Source organism: Magallana gigas, chromosome 1 (assembly GCF_963853765.1).
Source record: "Magallana gigas chromosome 1, xbMagGiga1.1, whole genome shotgun sequence".
Classification (NCBI taxonomy): Eukaryota; Metazoa; Mollusca; class Bivalvia; order Ostreida; family Ostreidae; genus Magallana; species Magallana gigas.
Genome location: NC_088853.1, coordinates 2,045,018 through 2,064,328, shown reverse-complemented (window position 1 = coordinate 2,064,328; position 19,311 = coordinate 2,045,018). Strand labels below are relative to the sequence as shown.

General features: G+C 35.6%; 1 protein-coding gene across 1 annotated transcript in view; it reads left to right on the top strand.

Annotated features, from left to right (window-relative positions):
• Nucleotides 1–19,311, top strand: part of LOC109619215 (uncharacterized) — a 95,431-nt gene that overhangs the window by 67,929 nt on the left and 8,191 nt on the right. The gene's annotated exons all lie outside the window — the stretch shown is intronic.

The window sequence follows — 19,311 nt, the reverse complement described above, 5'->3', positions numbered from 1 at the left end:
GTCAAACGTATTGAAAAAAGAGTAGTCCTCCAAACCCTACTCGAACGTGTCTCAAAATTAGAACATTCCTTAACCGAATGTAATAAGGAATTGAAATCCCTTCATGTAGAGCACAACAAGTTAAAAACAGACTACAATCGTCTCAATGCTGAGGCCACCTCTAGGTTCTCCAGATACGACTCGTCACACAACTCATCGGTGACAAATTTAAGCAAGTTGAAACAGACATTCATCAAACCCGTTGTCAAAATCAAAAAGTAAACGATGAAACAAAAAGACTCTCCAAAGTTACACAAAACATACAGAAGCAGATTCAATCGAATACACTTAGCCCTGCTAAATCGTACGCGATAGTCACAAGCGATGGCCCAGCAATCGAAACAAAATCGCGTAACTCATCTGAAAAACATGACCATAACACAAAGTCAGTTACTGTAACGTCTCATTTAAAGCAACAAGACAAAGCTGTCAATAAAAATAACTCCAATTCCCCCAATCAATCTGAGTTGGAGAAAATTACGCAAGCCATAATAGCTTCCCCGTCGGTATCCTCTCAAGAGCGCAGAGAGGCGTCACACATGGACAACCAAACACACAAGAATTCTACCTGTAAAGCTAACGGCACTGAGGCATTCCACGACCATCCCGGTAACAATAGAATTGGCTCCGATCAGGATGTTTCTACTCAAATCGCTGCCATTGACGTCCAGGGCATTACAAACCATATTCCAACACGGGAAAGTGCAACGAGTTCCCCTTACTCATCGGGAAAAACAAATCACACTAGTGAACACAAAACACGCTCCAAGTTATCCTTTACTTCATCCAGTGTAACAGTTAAACACGCGGACTCTGTTCGCGAACGCCACGACAATCAAATGTCAAGCGATCATAAGTCGAAGGACACCCGTCAAGCGTCGAACACATCCAAAGATCGCGGGACCACAGACAGTGATGACGACATATTCGAGGGCGTTACTTACAAACGGAATGCCAGATACTACATAGCTGGAATCGGACCTCGTTCCTCACAGAATGGGTTGATGAATTTCCTCAGAAACAGAGGTGTCACTGTTTCGCACTGTGTATTCTTTAAGCAAAAACGCCCAGGATCGCGTCGCAATGCAAAAATTAACGTAGCGTTACGAGATGCACAAACTATCGAGAGCCCGTCATTTTGGCCCTATGGTATATCGTGCCGTCCATGGCTGAGCAATAGACAGTGGGAGGCAAAAATCGCGCAGGATCAACCGGAGGACGACGGGTCCTCGGAAAACAACGACCATGACGAACTTGACAATTACAATGCTGACTAATCTTATGTTTAGCTTGTTGTTGCTAGTGACCTTATTTGCTCACCTATTTGTTACTATGTCTACATGTTTCAATATTTTAGCATGGAATGTGCGTGGTGTAATGTCATCATCTCTCAGTTTATCAAATGTTTTAGACACTGTCAGTTGTGACATAGCAATAATTTGTGAACATAAACTCAAACCAACAAGCGTTAATTACCTAGACACTATCAACTCAAAATACTCAAGCTTTGTACATATAGATTCAGAACAGAGCTGTAACAATACAGATAAACCTTATTCTCCCTTTGTGGGAAAGGGAGGGGTAGGGATTATGTATAGGAAGGATCTGCTACACACAGTGTCAGAAATACCCGATATAACTTCTTCTCGTATTATAGGAATTGAAGTTAAGCGTAAACACCAACGCTCATTGTATGTTTTAGGCGCATATCTTCCATCAGACAGCAACATTCAAACATATCAATCAGAGTTAAATCTACTAGATGCATTGTTTAATCACCTTTGCACTCTTGGGGATGTAATAATCGGAGGGGATCTCAATGCCAGTTTATATGACAAAGAATTACCTAATGTAAACCAATATAAAGCTAAAGCTCTTAAAGATTTTACCCATCGCAATAACATATGTATTCCTTCGAATGACTTTCCTGTTTTAGGGTCTAGTTACACTTTTCTGCAAACTAAGACAACATTAGATTTTATCCTGTGCAATAGGTCATTTTTCAACTACGTAAATAAATACCGTATTCTGGAAGAAGGCACGTTCAGTTCTACATCTGACCATCTTCCAGTTTTAATGTCCATTGATTTACATGTAAAATACAATTATTCTTGTAAAAATAGCAGCTCATTACCAGCTTGGCATAAGGCAGATGTAAACCAACTGCAACATTATGAACTGTATATTAACAATGCTTTAGACGTTTTACTTGAACAAAGGTTGTGTTCTGTTGTAGATCTTGATAATTTCTGCAAACAACTGTACCATATTTTATACACTGCTGCATCCCTTTTTATTCCTGTAGCAAAATTTAAACCTCACTTAAGACCCGAGTGGACACCTGAAGTCAAACACCTTCACGACCGAGAGCGCCAAATGCGAAATATCTGGTTAGGCGAAGATCGTCCCAGAGGCATGGTACACGACTCCTACAAGAACTATAAAAAAGCTAAACGCGAATTCCGTAATAAACTTAATGCTGAACACGACAGATACATGACATCGGTATTCCACGATATTGATCAAGCTTCCGAGTGTGATGTGCGGCTCTTTTGGAAACTTGTTAAACGTCAGCGACCCAGGAACACAAGATTCTATCAGGAAATCGAAATCGATGGCAGACTTGTTGACAACCCGGATGAAATTGCAAGCTGTTTTGCTGAGTATTTTGAACAAATTTATAACCCAACAAAAAGCAAAATGTTTGATTCAGAATTTTACAAAACCATAGAAAACTCATATTTGTTTATTCAGGAAAACTCACGACTTCAAACACTTTCGAAATTACCGGGGGGTGAAGTTACCGCTACCGAAATATCCAAGGCTATCAAAGATCTTAAACGCAGAAAAGCACCTGGGCTCGACTGTATCCAGAACGAACATCTCATATTTGGAGGACCCCGACTCTTCGCCTGCATCTCACACCTCTTTAATGCAGTTATCAACATAGGCAGAATCCCATCTATCTGGAAAACAGATCTCATTATTCCTATTTACAAAGGCAACAACAAAACAAAGAGCTCACCTGACAGCTATAGACCGATAGCTCTTCTTCCTTGTTTAATGAAACTTTTCGAAAAAATTCTTACGCTTAGGATTCGTGACCATGTTCTCCCTTCCGTTTCCTTTCCAAATCCACAGCAGCAAGGATTCCAGCCAAAACTTGGATGCATAACAGCTTCATTCAACTTACAAGAAACCGTCTTTCATAACCTTGAGCAAGGTAGTCCAGTATATGTTGCTTTTCTCGACACACAGAAGGCCTTCGATACTGTGTGGAGACATGGTCTGATGTGTAAATTACATCAACTCGGTGTGAAAGGATCGCTTTGGACCCTTATCGACGATTGTCATACAGACACATCTTGTTCCGTTGCCGTGAATCAGAAAAACTCCAACTGGTTTCCTATATCCCAAGGAGTGAGGCAAGGAGGAGTCCTTTCAACATTCCTCTACTTAGTCTTTATAAACGATCTCCTACAAGAACTACAAAACCAAAACCCAAATACTGGAATCCACAGCATTAGATCTTCAAATCCAGCACTTGCAGATGATATTTCTTGTATAGCCTTATCACCACGAGGTCTTCAAACCCTTCTCAACACAGCTTACGACTTCTCTATTCGATGGCGATTCAAATTTAACGCAAGCAAATCTAATGTTCTATATTTCTCTCCAACAGGCATCAACAACAATTCTCTTTCCTGGAAACTTGGCCACGACACCATTAAAATTTCAAAATCATATAACCATCTTGGTATTCTTCTAGATGCTAAGCTTGACCCAACAGAAAGAACAACAAAAGCATGTAGAAAAGGTCAACAAACGTATTTTGCTCTCAAAATAAGTGAACACCTCAATCCCGCAACTCTTTCCAAGCTTTATAAACGGATTGTTCTTCCTAGTGTTCTGTACGGTAGTGAGCTTATGGTGTGACCTTATGGTGTGACCTTAAACAGAAGGACAACCGCGCTTTGGATGTTTTTCAGCACTTCATATGTAAACACGCCATGAATCTTCCAAAACATACAAGATCAGATATGTGTGAGTCAATCTTTGGACTTTTACCAATAGCCTCCGAAATTGACAAACGTAAATTACAGTTGTTTGGCCGTCTCTGTTTAATGGACACAAAATGCCTCACGAAAAAGATCTTTCTTCATCGCCTATTTTCATACCTCGATTCTCCAAACTGCAAACACTACGGCTTTATTCCCGACGTAATTCACCTTCTGGATAAATATAATCTGTTAGAACATCTGAACTCGTATCTACAAAATGGATTGTTTCTAAATAAACTTGAATGGAAAAAGACTGTAAACTCAGCTGTGTTCTACCACTTTACAACTTTTAGATCAAACCGCATGCTCCGAGACAACGACTTTACTCAATTCAGACATATAACTGGAAACAGCAGACCAGACTGGATATGGAAACTTCCTAGCGACGTTCAGGAAGTTACTCTTTGTAAATTTATTGTTAAGCTTTGGACTCTCCAAGACCTTCCCCCGCACATCTGCAGTTTATGTCAAAAATTGTTCACAAATATTTTTGAACATGTTACTACTTCTTGTGATGGAACCTATTTATTTAGAGAAGCCTGGTGGCAAACTGTTATAGAAAATTTCGACATTAACTTATCTGCTGACCTATGTGGACTTAGTAATAACGACCTCTATTTGTTTCTTTTAGGCGCAAGGTCACTCCCAGGCCTTTCATTTATTGATTTTTCTTATAGTTTACACCTTCTTAATTTCCGCCTAATTAGGGATGCAGCAGCATGTTATTATAGAATATCACGTGTAACATCCTGTCCATACACATAAATGTCACAGGATTACAGTGTCATATAAATAATAATACTTTATATTTTGGTATTGCCTTATAGAATGTGTACACCTGTAAACTTGTTGGTAATTACGTATTATATGTACTAGATCTTGCATCATAGTAGACCTATATTATATCGTTTTCTCTACAATTGTCTATATGTTTGTTTTGTAAATATGTTATGATAATCTCCTTTGGGAGGAAATAAAGAAAGAAAGAAAGAAAGAACAGGAAAACAAAATGTTACTTACTTTTTGAGACAAATGCCACCCCCCCCCCCCCCAAAAAAAAGCTATTCTAATATTCATTTTTTAATGTTTTAATCGGTCAACTTAGTTTTCATTATTAATTAATTTCATCTTTATATTACTTAACGTATATACTCCAAGTAAACATTTTTAAAAAAAAGGGGGGGGGGGGGGTTCTGTGTCTGAACAAACGACTGGTACATTGAGCTGTTGGATTGAAACAACTTACCCCCTCCTCCCTTACCTGAACTAAGTTACAACAGTTTTTTCTTCAACACTTTACATATACACGAATGACATGATTTTGAAGGTTTGTTTTCGGGTCAGCCATTTTACATAGGCCCCTAGTTGATTTTTAAAACTATCGCGTTTTATCTCACCTAAATTGTCACGGGCATGATATATGGAAGAAGTAGACTACATTGTAGAATATATGATATGACAAACCTTTTTTTCACGGGGAACAATTATCTAAACGGATAGAAATAAACTTTCCTTTCCTCTTCCCAAATCGGTCTATCGTCTGTTCGACATACGTCACAGCGATGCTTAGACGTTTCGCCACCTAGCAATTTCGACCCCAAATGATTTCGGTCCCAGATAATGAATTTACCGGTTTTCAAAAATAGAAAAAAGCTGTTCGAATATTTAGTTTTAAATGTATTAATCGGTCAACTTAGTTTTCATTATTACTTTATTTCATCTTTATACTACTTAACGTATACATGTATGTACTCGAAGTAAACATTTTTTAAAATAAGGGGGTGGATGGAGGGATCTGGGGGGGGGGGGGTAAAAATTGATTTGAGACCACGGATGACTTCTAAAGCAATCCTGTATTTCTACATATTTTGCAGAAATGTTTGCCAGAACAATTCAAGTGAATTTACTGGTCAGTTTCACTGTATGTGCTTTGTTTTATTAATCCATGTTAAATTTCATTATGCTTTTGTGAAATAAAATTTAAGAATTATCTCTTGGACGGCAATCCTGCTATCTGTAGCGTTCCTGTTGAGTCATGAAAAAGTATGTTTGTTTATAACAGAATGTCTGATTCTGACTGACACCGGAAATCGTGTTTATTTCAGCAGCAAAATCATCGCACTTGTTGAACTGAACACAAGCACATAACAACGTGCCAAGGACATTCGGCACACGCACTTTTGCACAAAATAAAATAATCAATGAAAGCAAAATATATACGGTAAGAATCGAATGGCTTAATGGCTTTTTTTATGAATTACAGCTAGTTATTCGCATTATAAACACAATCTATTTAAGAAACAGCATACATTAAACATATAAATTATAACAAAGCTATTAATATACATTAAACATATAAATTATAACAAAGCTATTAATATACATTAAACATATATAAGCAGCAATCACCAAGATATTATAATTTTCAACTTTTAACCCAAGGTGTGTTATTTTGTTTGCCCCCACCCTCCTCCCGGAGGAAGGGGTGGGGGGGGGGGGTACAGAGGCGGATCCAGCAATTTTGAAAAGGGGGGGGTTCCAATTGATGAACATCATTGCGTACAAAAATCATTATTTATCAATAAACAAGGCCTTTTGAACGTTTTCCATGCCTAAATTTAAAAAACAGTTATTTCGTCAATATCTATTTCATATCTATTTTAATATCAGAGTGCACTGTATTTATTAAGCGTTTTTGGTTTAGGTAAGGAAGATTTGTATAATTTCTAGCCTTAAAAAAACAAGTCTACAGCCATGAGAACGTGCGTCTGTGCTAAATAGAAAGAAACACTACGAAAGAAAAAATAATTCAGACTGATTACGACAAGCTATAATTATAAAAAGGAATTTTTTTTTTTTGGGGGGGGGGGGGTATTTTTTTTTATGTTTTTGATGTGTACATTCTGAACTATTTATCGATTTTGATTTCTATCGATTGCCTTCTTAAAGAATGGTCTAAATGATAGGATATGACAAAAAATTAAATTGGAATAGTTTATTTGCTGAATAGATGGAACATGAGTAATACAATTGTACAAGCAATATAGTCGTCCCAGGGAACTTAATTGATGTGACCTCTGTAATGGGTGCGCCACATCATTCGGCACTAGTATAGATGCGATCAAATTCAGGAACGTTTTGAAAAGTTGTGCATTTTCATAATGGTTTACATATAAACCCCTTACACGGTATTTTTGAAACATAATATCCGATTCTCGGAAACAAAACAAAAAAGGCTTTCTTTTGTGTTTCATGTGGGTATGAACGTATCTAGCATTCCAGAAAAATAACATAACCCGCATAAGCGGGTTTCATTTTCTTTGTTACTTTCTTTTTTTTTTTTTTTAGTATGAAACGAAGTAAAACTTTTTTATTATAATTACTTCAGTTAACTAAACAATACATTTGAAAGCAGTTTTAAAAGTAAAACGAATGTTTGTACTTGTACTTGAACGCCGTTTTACTCGATGGCTTGTCAGTTCAAACTGTATGTTTTCTCATGGAAGTGAACAGCGGATGCTGAAGGGGAGTACTCAAATTATCAATCTCTTCAGCTAGGCATTTTCATAACTAACCTGTTAATCTCTCTCTCTCTCTCTCTCTCTAAGTTAAATGTGTTGTCATGATAATCAGTCCCTCTACATCTATCCACCCACCACGCATTATTCACAACCTTTCACCTCGCATGTTTTATCATTAAAACACGGCGATAAACCTCTGCCATTCGTTCAACTGTATTTGAGATCATGAGCGTGATGAGTTTTCATACATACATGAACTCGAATAGGTTTCGAGTCACGTGATCAGGTAATATAAATAGTAGAACCATGCGATGGCGTGGCGCTCTAGGCTCTAGGCGCTCTAGGCTTGCTCGTTAGTTGTATGTGTTTTATATAAGGTAAAACGGCAGATAAAATGAAATGCAGTGATATAGGACTATCGAACGAAGAGACAGTTTCATTATTTTACTTCCTTACTAAACAAAGCGATAGAAAAACAGAGTTGTTTAATCATAAAAACATAACGGGGCTTACTCAGAAACTTCCAAAAACCCCACCACGGTGAGCAGTGCTGCGCATGTGGCAGAGACCGGACCAGCATTTGAATTTAAGCACGAGGGGCGAGGTAGCTTTGCTTTACTTATTTAATAAGTTTTTTTTTTCAGGGGAAAGATACGCAACCACTGCACCTGTAGACCCGCACATGAAAAGTATTACATGAGGAATTCTTTTAAGAGTAAAATGGACATTAAGTGTTCAAACAGCTGTACCCTGCTGCATGTAAGTGTAGCTGTCCCTGACAATACGTTATTTCTTGATTTGTTCTCAGTTAATAAAATATTGGTGCATTGCATCTTATGTAGAATAAAGTGCATATATTTATGGATATTTTTGAAATTATGGTCGATGTACTTCAACCACGCCATCATTTAAAGATCCAGGTCAATTTCTGACTTTGAGCTTTGGAGGATCTTTATCCTGCCAGCGCCTACTAAGACACATCCTTCCCTTCCTATAGTAAGCCACCATGGAAACAAAGATATGATAGTTGATTTTTCTAAAATTATGGTTAAGTATGCCCCCCCATGCGCTAATCTAGAGGGGGTCAGGGGTACGGACCCCCCTCCAACCCTTGCAAAATTCAAATTTCTTTAAATTACCTAAAGAAATTGCCAGAAATATGTATCAACTCCCCCCCCCCCCCCCCCCCCCCCCCCGGCAAACTCAAATATACGTCGGACCCCCCCCCCCCCTCCCGGGGATTTTTTTTGGATCTGCACATGCCCCCTCCGCTTTCAGAAACAATGCTAAGTAATATATCCTAGAGTTCCTTGGTGTATCTGATCATCATTTCTTTGTATATTCTTGTAAATTATTCACGAAAAGGTCCTTATATATACTTCAAACTGTGTTAGAAGGGAGATAACTCAGATTATCAACCTCTTCAAATAGGCACAAACAACACAGAGAAAATTATTACAAAAACAAAAACTTACAATTTGCGCAACAATAGTGATGTGATACGGTTTAAACAAATGTTAATACTCGATTTTATACAAGCATTTTTTTTTTATTTACCAACAATTAAGGATTCATTTTAGAAAAAAATCCAGAGATTTTGCAAATTTCATCATTTTCAAAATAGTTCAGAGAGGATATATCTATATATATATATATATATATATATATATATATATATATATATATATATATATATATATATATATATATATACAGTCATTTCATGCATATCTTTTACAATTTTATGCTATGCTATGGTATGCGATTTTAATGATATGCTATGAGATTTGTATGCTAGCTATGAGATTTGTATGCTATGCTATGAGAAATTGAAATGAAGGGCTTAATGATATGGTATGCTATGATATGGTATGCTATGAGATTTGAACAAAAAAGCCTCCATACACAGAAGAGTTCCACATTTCGAAGTAAAATAATAAGAAGCCAAAGTTTACCACAAATCTATCATGTAAACATTTATTTTTTCAAGTAAAAACATTTAAAATCGAGTTAAAATAACGTTGTATGCTATGCTATGGTATGCTATGGTATGATATGACGAATGCGATTCTATGAGATTGTATGCTATGGTATGAAATTCCAATGCTATGCTATGAGATTCCAATGCTATGCTATGAGATTTCAATGCTATGCTATGCTATGGTGTATGTTGTAAAACATATGCTTGAACTGACTGTATATATATATATATATATATATATATATATATATATATATATATATATATATATATATATATATATATATATATATATATACCCATTTCTGAGAGGTTATAGCCAAAAACAGGCACGTAGCATCGTTTTTGAAAGTGGGGGGGGGGGGGGCAGCCTCAACCAAAAATTCTTGAAAAGCACAAAAAAAAAAGGAAAAAATAAAAAGGCTTCTTTCCAAAATCCTGAAAATCCTAAACCGTGGGGGGGGGGGGGGAGTTGTGGGGGGGGGGGGGGGTTGTTGTTGGGGGATGGGGTGTGTGGAGGGGGGTGGGGTATACTTTTAACGAAGTAGTAAACTTTAAGTGTAGTGGTAGTATACCTTTAACTTCAGTTTCATTACTTTATTTCCTTACTTTCAATTCACATTTTTACATGATCCCATAAAAGTGGGGAGGGGGGAGGGGTAGGGGGCAACTCCAACCTTATTCAATTTTTTTAAATTTAAATTTAAGAAAAAGATTTGCTGCACAAAAAAAGGGGGGGGGCAGCCCCCCCCCCCCCCCCCCCATGGTACGTGCCTGAACAACTAGCAAGTAAACATATACTTTTTCTTATTTATATGTATTGTTAGAATGTATATCTTAATCTAAAACTGGGTTATCCATGATTGAGCTCAATTAGTGCCAACTATAGGACTACCTTAAGAGAATTAACAAGCCGCAGAATTAAACTATCGTCCCTATACTTATAGAAAATCGACGCCTTGATATTTGTATTCAGAAGTTTCTGTAAATTTCTGTAAAGTTTCTCTAAATTTTTAACTTTTTTTTTATCTCTGTTTATTCTTTTAGACTTTGCAGAAATACTTGACATGCTTTCACTGATTTAGAACTTTTCGTTTTTCAGTCCACAAATTCACGGCCATTAATCAATTTCTGATCACATGCAACACAGAACAACAGGAGCATGTGTATCAATTGTTAAAATGGAAGTCCAGGTCGCCGTAAACACTTTAATTAGCCGCTACCGTCACATTTAGGACCAGACGATGTTAAATAAAGACAACGAATTGCTTTCTTTTGTTATTTATTAGGGGCTATATAAAGTAAGCGATCATTACAGAAAAAAACGGATTTCCTGAAATTGTTGAACAAAGCAAAAACAGTAATTGGTAATAAAGAGACCTCATAACTGTTCTAAGAACAATTCTGCTAATAGTTTATTATCACATTTCGTCTTTATAAAAAAAACAAAAGAAAAATATTTCCGGAATATTTGTAACTGATTCTTCATTTCTGTTATTAACCTATAGTAAGTGAAACATTTCCACAAGATAATACCACATCACCGGCATACATTATCACACTTTCGATACGTGTATGTCTTTAATTTAAACAGTTACACAAGATAATGCCACATTACCGGCATATATTGACACCCTTACCATGTATTTTACCAATATACATCGTATTCTACATTTACTTAACACCCCCCACCCCCACCCCCGCTTTTTAAACAGGAGGGGTAAACGCACACAGCAGATTCGTGAAAATATGATTTCATTTTGTAATGTGAGGTTTGATTGAACATCCGTATAAAAATTACATGTGTACCTTATATACTGGGTTCTTATTAAATGGACGCACTGGCTAGTTTTTATTTAGTTGCTTATTTTAGTTGACTGTGTAATCCTCGCTATATTTCTCTGAAGCTATGGACGCTGATTATTTACCTTCACTGCAATTGCGAACTGTCCATTGAACTATCAGGGTCAAGGTTAGGGTTAGGCTGATGGGCCCCGGGTTGTACAATATCTGAAAGAATGGACAGTTTTTATCTTATAACCATTACTTAGATAAACAAAAAACTTTTTGGTTTTTGCAGTGGTCCTTTTGTCCACATTGCATTATGAAATGCATGCTCAATTATTCAGTTAGACAAAGTTATCTGTACAAATCACAGTAAACTGATGCGCTCAATCAGATGTATATACTATATTTGTATATTATAAGATTTCAAAGTCACATATAGGTCCAATGGGCTGGGTGTAATTCGATAATGTATAACATTGTATGGTACTGTCTTTTATTAATTTTCAATCTAAAGTTGAAAATGATTACATGACAAATTATTTGTCATGTAATCATTTTCAACTTTAGATTGAAAATTAATAAAAGACAGTACTATACTTATGACATACACATGTCACTATGATAAAATATTTACTTATTTACTTACTGCTCAGTGATAAGCATAGTTCGATCCCGCCCATTGGTCATGTGTGTACAAACATTGGAAGAGGATCGCGTGATTCTGTTAAGGATTAAACTGTTAATACGTGGATATATGAATGTCTGTTTTCATCTTTAAAAAAATTCCGATCATCCAAATTTATACAAAAGGACGACGTTAATCAATCGAATTTATGTTGTTTTTGTGTGTTAATTCGTGCAATAGGTTATTTTGATTTTGTCTTGGATACTCTGTGTAGTTTGTATGTGGAAGATGATAAATTTCCGTGAGGTTGGAGGAACTACCAGTTGTGTTGTGTTACTGTGAGTTTGTGTTCATCCCAATTATTGCAGCTGTCCAGTATGTTGGCTGTAGTCGGCTAATAAGTAGAAAAACTGACGACGCAACAATATAGATGTATTTATTAGGGATGTAATTGATATCCCTTACATATATCTAACCAACCGTAGACAGAGAACAAAGACGGAAGTCCCAGGCCGCCAAAGTTCTTCGTTAGAATACACATACTATCGTAAGAATCGCCACGTGTCAATGTTGGTTAAACTTTATAACCGTTAAATTTAATTATTGAGTCACAGTACAGAGGACCACTAACATCAATGTGTGCAATGAGTAGAATCAAACAAATCTAAGTCTATGATCTCTCTGACAATGACAATTAACAATGGCTGGCCGACACGGACGATAGTGTGACGGTAACAAATTAAAAATGTCTTTGTAACAAGATGTTTAAACACCCTGCGAACGACACGACCGATTGTGTGATAGTAACAAGTGCTGTCTTTGTAACAAGCTGTTTTTGCGATTTTGTGACGAGCTTGGCTTTTAAATCAATAGATAAGGATTATATTAAAATTCAGGTATAAACCTGTTCAAAAACAGACCTCATTGACTTTATTGTATTAGTTGTCGCAACAATATAAATTATTCAACGTGATTTGTGTTTATGACATTAATTGAAATTTAAAAATTATAACTCCAATGCATCGTAATTTGTTCTTTGCATACAAGAGTGCAGCGTGAATTTATTATTTTTTTATCAATAGCGGGGAATACGGACTGTATATTACCTTCAAGAGGGACTGTAGATTACCAGTCAAAAGGGACTGCTCGTTACCGGCGAATAGAGGATGTACATAACCGGTCAATAGGGACTGTACATTACCGGCCAATAGAGACTATACATTACCGGTCAATAGAGACTGTATATTATCGGTCAATAGGGACTGTACTTTACCGGTCAATAGAGACTGTATATTATCGGTCAATAGGGACTGTACATTACCGGTCAATAGAGACTGTCAATAGAAACTGTATATTATTGGTCAATAGGGACTGTATATTACCGGCCAATAGAGGCTGTACATTACCGACCAATAGGGACTGTACATTACCGACCAATAGAGACTGTACATTACCGGTCAATAGGGACTGTACATTACCGACCAATAGAGACTTTACATTACCGACCAATAGGGACTGTACATTACCGGCCAATAGGGACTGTACATTACCAGTCAATAGGGACTGTACATTACCGACCAATAGAGACTGTACATTACCGGTCAATAGGGACTGTACATTACCGACCAATAGAGACCGTACATTACCGACCAATAGAGACTGTACATTACCGGTCAATAGGGACTGTACATTACCGGTCAATAGGGACTGTACATTACCGGTCAATAGAGACTGTACAGTACCGGCCAATAGGGGCTATACATTACCGGCCAATAGAGACTGTACATTACCGGCCAATAGGGACTCTACATTACCGGTCAATAGGGACTGTACATTACCGACCAATAGAGACTATATATTACCAGTTAATAGGGACTTTTTTATTTGTTGTGCATTTAAATGTAAAAAAAAAAAAAACCTATAAAAAGCAGTTACATCTTTGTTATAAATGTATCTTAAAGAACACAAAGAACTATTCTTGTCACAAGTGAAACGATCGTAATTTTGTTTTAAACTGATTTAATCATGTAGGATGTAAGATGTATTGTTCCATAGGCAACATGTTAACATATAGGGAATCACTGCTCTACAGTCCGGACTGAATTGTTGTAGGCTTAGGAAACATGATTACATATAGGGAATCACAACTCTACAGTACGGACTGAATTGTTGTAGACTTAGGAAACATCATTACATATAGGGATTCACTACTCTACAGTAAGTATTGAATTGTTGTAGACATAGGGAACATGTTTACATATAGTGAAACACTACTCTACAGTAGGAACTGAATTGTTGTAGACTTAGGGAACATGTCTACATATAGAGAATCACTACTCTACAGTATGTACTGAATTGTTGTAGACATAGGGAACATGTTAACATATAGGGAATCACTACTCTACAGTTCGTACTGAATTGTTGTAGACATAGGGAACATGTTTACATATAGAGAATCACTATTCTACATTAAGTGCTGAAGTGTTGTAACACAGGAGACATGTTTACATATAGGGAATCACTACTCTGCAGTACGTACTGAATTGTTGTAGAAATAGGGAACATGTTAACATATAGGGAATCACTACTCTACAGTACGTACTGAATTGTTGTAGACTTATGGAACATGTTTACATATAGGGAATGTTGACTCTACAGTACGTACTGAATTGTTGTAACACAGGGAACATGTTTACATGTAGAGAAACACTACTCTACAGTACGGACTGAATTGTTGTAACACAGGGAACATGTTTACATATAGGAAATCACTACTCTACAGTGCGTACTGAATTGTTGTAGACATAGGGAACATGATTACATACTATAGGGAATCACTACTCTACAGTACCTACTGAAGTATTGTAGACATAGGGAACATGTTTACATATAGGGAAACACTACTCTACATTAAGTGCTGAAGTGTTGTAACACAGGAGACATGTTTACATATAGGGAATCACTACTCTGCAGTACGTACTGAATTGTTGTAGACATAGGGAACATGATTACATACTATAGGGAATCACTACTCTACAGTACCTACTGAAGTATTGTAGACATAGGGAACATGTTTACATATAGGGAAACACTACTCTACATTAAGTGCTGAAGTGTTGTAACACAGGAGACATGTTTACATATAGGGAATCACTACTCTGCAGTACGTACTGAATTGTTGTAGACATAGGGGACATGTTTACATATAGGGAATCACTACTCTACAGTACGTACTGAATTGTTGTAGACATAGGGAACATGTTTACATATAGGGAATCACTACTCTACAGTACGTACTGAATTGCTGTAAACATAGGGGACATGTTTACATATAGGGAATCACTACTCTACATTAAGTACTGAATTGTTGTAGACTTAGGGAACATGATTACATATAGGGAATCACTACTCTACAGTACGTACTGAATTGTTGTAGACATAGGGAACATGTTTACATATAGGGAATCACTACTCTACAGTACGTACTGAATTGTTGTAGACATAGGGAACATGTTTACATATAGGGAATCACTACTCTACAGTACGTACTGAATTGCTGTAAACATAGGGGACATGTTTACTTATAGGGAATCACTACTCTACAGTACAACCTGATTTGTTGTAGACTGTTTCAACTGAGTAGGAAATATACACTCTCACTGATTGCCTAGATTATTATCTGTAGTATTATAGAATTTTATTTTTTTTACAAAATAAGAAAAACCGTACATGTCTTACCTTTATAACAGCGTTCTTAAAATAATTCCTATCGCTTGATATCAGGTACTAAAATATATATAACTGTCTTAAAAGGTATGACTATATAAGGTGTTGTTACTTAACAAAGCCAAGAACATAATGTTACTGTCTTCAATATGCCTCATACATATATTGCGAGCCGTTTTATTCAGAGCGAACCTTCATTGTTCTGTAGGGATTTAAAGAGTCTAAAAGAGTATATAATGACTGGTGATTTAAAGGTAATTTAACAATACACGTACCACGGCCATTGATAGATTGATGCTGATATGTAATATGACAACAACTATCCCCCACACACATATATCTATTTATCAGCAGATGTTCTGCATTGAGATGAGTCCTTAGACTTATCGGGAATTTAAAAAAAATCAAGCGTTGAATATTGCAAACAAAAAACAACACCGAAACGTAGGGGACATGTTTACAAACGGTTATTGTTTTGTATAAGATTTAAACCCTTTAAAAGAGTATATAATGAATGATGATTTAAAGGTAATTCAACAATGTACGTACCATGGGTATTGATAGATTGATGCTGATTTGTAATATGACAACAATTATCCCCCACATACACACATATCTATTTATCAGCAGATGTTCTGCAATGAGATGGGTCCTTAGACTTATCGGGAATTAAAAAAAACAAGTATTCCTTTTAAAGGAATGATCGGCAATAATGATATATTGATAGCTAGAAGCAATCAACATGATCAGTTTGATGTAAAATAATTAAAAAAGTACTGTATTTTTACAAAGTATAGAATATTTTGAATCTGTAATTTTAAAATAAATTTGGGGAAAGCTGTTCGTAAACTCCTTGTCTAGTTTAACGTAATTATTAAATGTAATCTTCTTCTTCTCCATAATACTGACTACTGAGTAGGGATCTTCAAAGAGCATTAACACGTTTACAAAGAAAGAGTTGTATTAAAATAATATAATGCAACTGAAAAACATTAAATTCAATCATAACTTGCTATTGTGGTCGCATGTTAGCGATAACGTAACCTTGTTTATAAATCAAGCCGTCTTCCTAGCTACTATTATGCAACATCAATAGATCGAGGTCAGTTCATGGAGAATCTTCTTATGATTGAGGTCAGTTCACCGAGGTCAACTGCATTACTGAATGAATCTTTCGATCGAAATTCTTACGCGTGAGACAAAATGTGCATTCTTTAATTAACAGGTCGAACTGTATTTTATGTATGTTTGCATCTCTTAAGGTAAATGAATTGAAATAAAACTGAGTAAAATGTTATATAAATACTAAACCAAACTTCAAGTTTTTATAAGAACTTCTTATGCAAGCGGAATGTGTGCGCACGTGGAAGCATTTGCCGGATGCCTCATATGGACACAATAGTGATCGGCGGAAGCCGTTCACAAAAATCAAGCGTTGAATATCGCAACCAAAAAAAACCTAAACGAAGGGGACTTGTCTACATATGGTAAAACACTACCTACAGTTCTCACTTATTATTGTAAAGTTTTAATCATTAACTGTTTTTATCATTAGATTTCTTTCATTTCATTGAGTTCAACTTTACAAAAAGTGAAACACTACACCACAAAACGTACTGTTGTAGACAGTTACAATTTAGAAAGTCAAAACACTGTGTGAATACTTAGACAACTACCTGAAATATCATAGGCCGATTTATATTAACATGAGAAATTGTACACGGCTGACCTTTTTAATAGCAATCCTAAAATCATTTTCATCGCTTGATATCAAGTACTGAAATATATATCTGTCTTAAAAGTATGACACATTACGCGTTGTTACTAAGTGTAGCCGAGAACATAATTTTCTTCTACATATCTTGCAAGCCATTTTATTCAGCGCGACCGGTTATTGTTTTGTATAAGATTTAATCCCTTTAAAAGAGTATATGATGAATGGGATTTAAAGGTATTTTAACAATACATGTACTACGGGGGGGGGGGGGGGGGGGGCATTGATAGATTGATGCTGATATGTAATATGACAACAATTATCCCATACGCAGATTTTTTCAATCAGAAAAATGGACCATTAGACTTATCGTGAATATAAGATCAAGCTTTGAATGTCGCCAACAAATATCAAACACAAAACACATATAACGTCCCTGACATCGATGTCAATGGTTTTAATTTGGTGTGTAGTATACAATGAAATATAAAGTAGGATACAACTACAACTAAACAGAGGAGAACTTAGGGTTAAGGAAACGTCTTTTCTGAAATAGTAAATGATTGTGTTTTAACATTTAGGTCAAGATCTAGTAAATGATTCCAGAGTGTCTTTTTGGTGCTAGAACCATTATGACGTCATAATTGATTTGATGAATCTTTTACCGTATTTTACGGCTTTACTGAAATTATGTAGAAAATAAAACAATATTAAGACATTCTTTATTTAATCACGAGAAAAGTAATCCCGGTACCTATATTCAATTTGTGATCATTTTAAAGCGGAGGTCAAGAGCTTTTTTAATGCCGTTTTTGGAGAGACTGTAGGCAATCTAGATATATTTAATTAGTCAAAAATGGACAAAACTCCAAGATTTGTTACTTTTATCCTTCCTATTTCATAGAAAATAGTTATTTAAAACATTATTTTTCATCGTATTTACCAAAAATGTTAAGCCCCGGTACACCCGATGAAACAAAGATATTGTTATGAAGCATCATTAAAAGAATTTATATCTTGAATTTCATAAACCTGTAGGCACCTTTCATTTACTAGATCTTGACCTTTACGTCATTGTTTTTGATGGATCTTTTTTCATAAATAACGGCTTAGTGTGTAGATAATGAAATAATTTTTTTACGACATTTTGAAATTCTTTGCAAATTATTAAAATATTATTCCCATTTCATATGTTTCTAAAGGAGAGGGTAAAAACCTTGTTTAACATAAATTTTCTTTACGCAGCAAAAGTCTTGCAAAGGCTGAGAGTGTGGTTGAAAATGACCGATTATGGAAACATAATTCTAACAAATATTCAAAACAATGTGAAAAAATAATTAAAAAGCATTGTATTTTCTTTTCTTCCAAAACAGTTTATCAGAGACAATAATCAATATTTTTGTAATGCGAAAAAAATATATCTTTTTTTTCAATTCAAATAATAATAAAAGAAATAGTTTGCGATCGTTCTTTTTATGCTTGGGTCATTTCTCTTGTCAAGAACCTATTTGATGGTTAAGATATAATCCAAATATCAAAACAATCTTAGATCTGTCATTTTAAACCTTTATGTATGCACTTGTTTAAATTAGTAAAAAATATATTCAAACTAGATAAGATCTTAAACACTTATAGAATTATCGCTTCAAAAACAGTTTATTAGAGGCAACTGTGCTGAGAAAATGAAGCACTGTTTTCTAGTACACGAAACAATTTCATTGTGTTCCGTTGAATAAGAGGATTTTCACCAATATAAGGCTGATGTTTTATCTAATGGTTGTTAGTTATTTAAGACTTTTATGTTTAGCTAAAATTTAAATCAACATAACGAATACTAGTCAGTTAAAACATTATAT